The following is a 6000-nucleotide window of genomic DNA, read 5'->3' on the forward strand; positions in this document are numbered from 1 at the left end:
ATTGTAAAACATAGGGAAAAAAATCCCTCAAACTGTTCTTTGCTATGTATTGTTTTTGTGTGCTCTCACACTGCATTCCCTCAATTTCTGATTATAATTAATTGAGTGGCTGAAATGAGTGCAGGTTCTGGGAGCTTCTGCCATAAGATGTTAAATAATGTCAATCCTTCATAATAAAATCTTTCAAAACACGGAGCATCTAAGACTTGACAATCAAAAATAACGTCTACAACCCTTGTTCCTTGGTGAAAACCAAGAGCCCAGGAGGAGGAGGCGGTGTGGGATGTGCAGTGATGTCCTGCTGGAGCTGAGTGGGGCTGCTGGCTCCAAGGGAAGCAGAGCTGGGTTCTGTGTCTGGATCCAGCGGTGCTGGGACAGCTGCTCTGCAGGAACTGAACTGTGAATGCAGTGAGGGATCAGAGCTCCACACTGCAGCTGGGCAGGGCTTGTTGGAGGCCCTCACATGCTGCAGGCTCAGTGCTGGTGGGGCTGTCAGAGCTCTGCCAGAGTTCAACACCTCTGCACAGACAGCTGGAGGTCATTGCTGTGCCCCAGGGAAGCTGGAGCAGGGAGCAGCCGTGAGCTTCTCAAAGGTGTGCCTGGGTGTGCAGCAGTACCTGTGCTGCTACACCAGCAGAAAAGCTGACCACACACCTGGGCTTTAGTGGAATTACCACAGCTTATGTAAACTTAAGCTTTTTTGTGAAAAAGATGTTTTTTTAGAAACATCTGAGCACTTGAGGCTTCAGAAGTATTTAGGATTCTGACTCAATAGGGTTTGACTTGTAAATGGTACAGAGCCCTCTAACTGCTTTTGATGATCTGGTTTTAAGATACATTTTTTGCTGCAGTCTCCAAACATCCTTTTGTTGTCACTGCTCCCAAGCCAGTATTCCAGAATATTATAATTATATATAATTATATATAATATATTTCTGTTGAAAGATGAAGAAAGTCTACTTGCAAATTCAGGCCAGGCTGGCTGGATCTTCTTCTTGTGGTCATTCTGGCATTATATTCAATCTGACTTTAGAACAGACAAGTGTTTATACTGGGTAATAGTTTTTTGGGTAAAGGGGCATGTTCCTGGAGCTTTAAATACTGTGTGGAGGAGAAGAGCTGACTCGAAGGAATTCTTTCAAGCAACTTTTGGTGTCTGTGATTCAGTAGATGGCTTCACCAGGTGGGGAAGAGAAAGCTACAGGAGCTAATTCACTTAGAGCTTCTGATTTGTTGCTTGTTTTCTATTGGGGAAACAATGTTGATGTTTGTAAGGACTTTTACAGCTCTCAGTGAGTAAAGGTGCTTACAAATACCTTTGGGGGGTCAGGCTAACCTGATCCAAGCCCTGCTCAAAAGGAGGCACAAAGCCATCCCTGGCCCAGGCACTGGCTGTCTCTGCCTCCCCTGGCATCCCTCTCCATCAGATTTTTTTATAACATAGGATTATCTTATTCAGCTACAAGTATCACAGTGCCTCTCACCATTAGCTGTTGGAGGTAAGCCAGCCAAAACTATGCAATGTGTCATGGGTGTTTTGCCTTTTCTGTGATGTATTAGGAGCTTTTAAAGCCAGCTCACATGGCAGAGCTTAGCCATGGAAGTCTTCCTGGAGCCTGTATTTCACTGGGGAAGAGAAGCTGTGATGGTGATCACACATAGTGATCTGTTTGTCAAAGGAAATATATGCAGAAAACACTGCCAAACATCCACTCTGCAGTTAGGGTGGGAAAGCAAAACCCATGTAAGAGAAATCTGTAGGGATGTCGCTGTTATGAGACAGGTGGACAAATGAGTGGATGGCTCCTGCTTGTTTTCTTACCAGAAAAACCCCCACATAGTTCTCATCAGTGTTATCAGCTTAGCCTCAAAATGACTTTCCTCCCCATTATTGCTTATAAACAAACCTTTATCACAGATAGCTGGCCTGCTGAATTAAGACGCTGTATTAAGCAGTATATTGCTTCTGTCAGGGCCGATCGGCTGTTTGTGCAGATAATAATGCCAACTGCAACAACAACAATCAGCTAGTGTAAATTAACTTAACTGTGTGAAATAATGCTTCCTATATCAGATTAGCTTGCTGAATGACTTTATCCTTAAATTAAAGCTTGCTGGGGCGTAATAGTAAATCATTTAAATGGTGCTGGGCTTTTCAGGTAATGTCTTCATATATTACTGTAATTTCAATTCGCCAAGGCATGCAGATGGCTGCAGTCTCTGGTTCCTTGTCTCCAAAGCCTCTCCCGTGCTGCCATTTTGTAATTACAGTGCAGGAATGCTGCCTGCTGCTCTTAGATTTCCCATGGTGCACCAGCAGCCAAGGCAATGTATTTTAAAATTATTATTCTTGTGTGGCCCTCATAACATAAATGTAAATCTTTTATGCTAACGCTGTCAGGGGTTTAGCACTAGGGCTCCAAGGTGCTCTGATGTAGAAATCACCAGCAATCCATCAACCAAATATCATTTGGGATCCAGCAAATGACTTGCATTTTGGGAGGACTGTAAGCAGAGCATTATTGTAAGGTTAGAGTGATTTTGTTACTAGGTGCTTGGAGGCCATGAAGGTGTTCTTTATTTATTTATTCTGCCATTGTACACGTGTGTTTAAGTCAGAAATTCTGCCCCGGCTCAAATGCCCATGTATGACTTGGTGGAAGCTTACTGTACTTAATATGCCGAAGATAACATCTGAGCAAATAACAGCCTCCAAATTAAAAGCCTTAAAATATATCAACAAGACCAGACTAAGATAGATAGCTGTTATAAAAGCAATATAGAGAAAGAAATTCTCCTGGGTCTGTGCTGTGAGAAAGAATGGGATTATTTAGTCCTTCATACTCACGTGCAAAGGTTCAGTGATTGCTTGGTATTAAAAATTCAGGTTTTATTGCCTACTGTTTCATAATTTTTTTAATTTGCATTTTATAAAAGGGCAACAAAATCAAATGGTTTGAGAAAGCCTTGTGCTGGCTGTTAACTCTGTGTGAGGCATCCTTGCCCTGTGCTGTGTGTGTGTGAGCTGCTCAGCAGCCCAAACGCTGCTCCCTGACAGCCATTCCTGAGCACAGCGCTGGGACAAGTGGCACTGAAGCTGCACCCACGTATTGACACAGCTGAGGGCAGAATGAAATTAATAAAATGCCTGGAAGGTAAACAGCTGGGGCCAGGGTTTTGTCTGTGCAGCTACAGGGCTGCTTACCCTGGTTCAGTGTTCTCTGCCCTGCCACGCACCTGTGTGAGCACTGCTGGCTGGTGCCACCCACCCCAATTCCTGTTTTCAGAGCAGGGGGCTTGGACATCCCTTTTTCCCAAGTCCATTTGTGTCACAGCTCAAGAAAAGAACTTGCTCAGAGGAAACTCAAAGGCCTTCAGGTGTCACACAAACACAGCCCTGCTTGGAAGCAGAGGCCGGGTGCTCTGAGGGTTTTTGTGCGAGGCTGTGCATTAATCAGTCCAAGATTTTCCTTATGCTGCTAGCCTTGGCTGGGTCTATATACAAGTAAAGATTTAGGAGCATCACATCCCTTGCAGGGAGCAATATAACTCAGGTGTTTCCATTTCCTCCACCTGAACACTTCTGAACCTATGCACTACGCTTTGCTTCTCCCGTGGTAGTTGTAACCCCTTTGCAAATTGCAGGTCAAAGCACATTAGTCTCTTTACACAATGCACAGGTAGAGAAAACAATCCTAACATTTGTAAGCAATTGTGGCATGTTGTAGCTCTGCAATTCCCAGGAAAGAACAGAAAAGTGCTAGGTCAATTGCCTCTTGTCTTTTGGCTTCTCGCCAAAATTTGTGCCTCTCTTCTTTTGGCAACCATCCAAATCTGCTTGGACAACAAAGAACAGAATATTGGAGGACTGGGCTTAACACACTTCCACAAAGTGGCATTTCTCCAGTTTGGTACGGTGCTGGATGTGCAGCCTGAGCCTCGTGACCAGGTCCTTGCTCTCCCTGATAGACAGAGGAGACAGCAGACCCCTCAGCAGGTCCTGCTGGGCCCAATCTATTTCTCTTCCTGTGCCAGAACACATTAGACTTGCAGCTGGATGGACCAGTGGGCCATGCTAACTAGCTGATGTATTTAAAAACAGAGAGAGATGAATAATCAAATCTTCTCAGCATGTATCTCTATCAAAAAGATGATGGATGAACACAGCAGCTTTTTTGTGCGGGTTACAAGGAGCAGAAATCTCAGTTACAGATGAGAAACCCCTTGAGTCTGGTGTTTTGAGGATGTGTAAAATTAACTATAGAAATGTAAACTCAAGGAAACATTTTAAAACTGAAGAGTTGAGAGTTATGTCACAAAGAAAAGTTGTCAGAACTCTCACTGCTCTTGCTGTGGTCTTCATAACCAGTGCTGGTTTCCATTCTGCTTCCTCTGTGTGCACTGGTGGTCTCACAGCAGTGCCTGTTCAGGTGAATATTGTTTGTTTCCTCTGCAGATCTCAAAAAATTTGCCTTTTCCTCTTCAGGAGGTGGGCAGCACAGTGATATGATGATATGATGATTTTACTTCCTGGTTTTTCTACAAGGAGTGTATTTTGAAAGTGTTAAATACCAGCATGAACAAGGTATAAATAAACATAAATACCATCAGAATAAGATATTTTGTTGCTGATATGTGGTCCCACTCTGTTTCTGTGCATCAGCAGTGGACTAATGTTTTTCATACACTATCAGGTAACGAGAAAGGTGAATTCTGGAGCAAGCTTTTACCTTTTCCCCTTTTACCCAGCCTGTTAACACTTTGTTTATCAGTCAGAAAGATAGAACAGAGGAGGGCTGCTCTGCTCTTGGGGTGCCTGGCTTGTGAAGGAGAGGGTTAATACAAGATATGTGATACTAGAGGGTTAAAAACACACACAACTAAAGTGCTATGAGCACATGTTGATGTGCTGCCTGATTGTGTAACTGTTTCACTCTCATTTCCTTGATTCTGTCATTTTTATCAGGGGATTGAAGCCAACAGACTTCCAGGGGGAGACAATGGACGATTTAGGATTGCTGCCTCAAAAAAGCGTTCTGAACTTCTTTCTTTGGAGTCACTACTCAGGAGGGATCACTGACTATTAAGATCTGCTCTTCTTCTTTCATCAGCTCAAGCGAGTTCACTATATGTTCACTGTAATTTAACCATACCTAATTAGAGCTGGGAAAATGGGAGTTTTGCCATTGTTTTCCATGGAGCCAGGATTTCTCCCAGCCTGTTTTTCTGCATAGATCTAATACTCCCTCAGTGGGCTTTAGGTTTTGGTAATGATAATGACATAGCTCTGTGATGTCTCTGGAGGAGGAGGGCTGCTAATTGTCAGCCACGACAAAAGTGTGATTACTCTTTAATTGTGTTCTAATAAAAAGGCATTATACGTATTTCCTCCTAATTGCCTAAGCACGAGAACTTTACTCTGAAATATGTAAGTTTCTTGTGTTGGAAGGCTATAATAAAGCAATTAATATGAGATATAATTTTTGTCATAGCATAAAGAGCCGCACAAGGCCTGATCTTCACAAGCACCGTACCCATAATTTTGGTAAAAGTGGTGCTAGTAGATGTACACCATAATCAGGTGGCACAACAGATGCTTTTTGGACCTTGATATTTTCCTAAGTTTGGTGTTTTAACAGTTTCTTCCCTGGAGTGTGAGTTTGTTGACTGCTTGACAGGGATCTGAGTTGGCTGTAGGATTTCACCCTGTTTTCCATTGCTCCCATTTCACATTTGACTTGTTGAAAACTGACTGCACTGGAGTCACATGACAAAAGTTATAATAGAACTTTTGGAATATTTTCAAGTTTATTAACTATAAAATGTTGCTACATCAAGTAAAATCTCCTTACATTCATCTGTTCATGCTGACAGGAAGTGATACCACTCTGATAATATAATCTATAAGAAAATTTAAAATCCTTGAAGAATAATGGAAGGCCGAAAAAGTAATTTCTTGAAAAGTTGTGTTAAATGGGAATTCTAGTAAAAGGAAAGTTG

At 42.6% G+C, this 6000-nt stretch overlaps 1 long non-coding RNA gene across 1 annotated transcript in view; it reads left to right on the plus strand.

Annotated features, from left to right (window-relative positions):
- LOC117245155 overlaps positions 1-5530 on the plus strand; it is a 49748-nt gene extending 44218 nt beyond the window's left edge. The window contains exon 4 of the long non-coding RNA XR_004499477.1: positions 4967-5530. This is a non-coding gene — a long non-coding RNA (uncharacterized LOC117245155). The remainder of the gene's footprint in view (positions 1-4966) is intronic.
- The last annotated feature ends 470 nt before the right edge of the window (positions 5531-6000 follow it).

The sequence above is a fragment of the Parus major genome, chromosome 14, assembly GCF_001522545.3.
Source record: "Parus major isolate Abel chromosome 14, Parus_major1.1, whole genome shotgun sequence".
NCBI lineage: Eukaryota > Metazoa > Chordata > Aves > Passeriformes > Paridae > Parus > Parus major.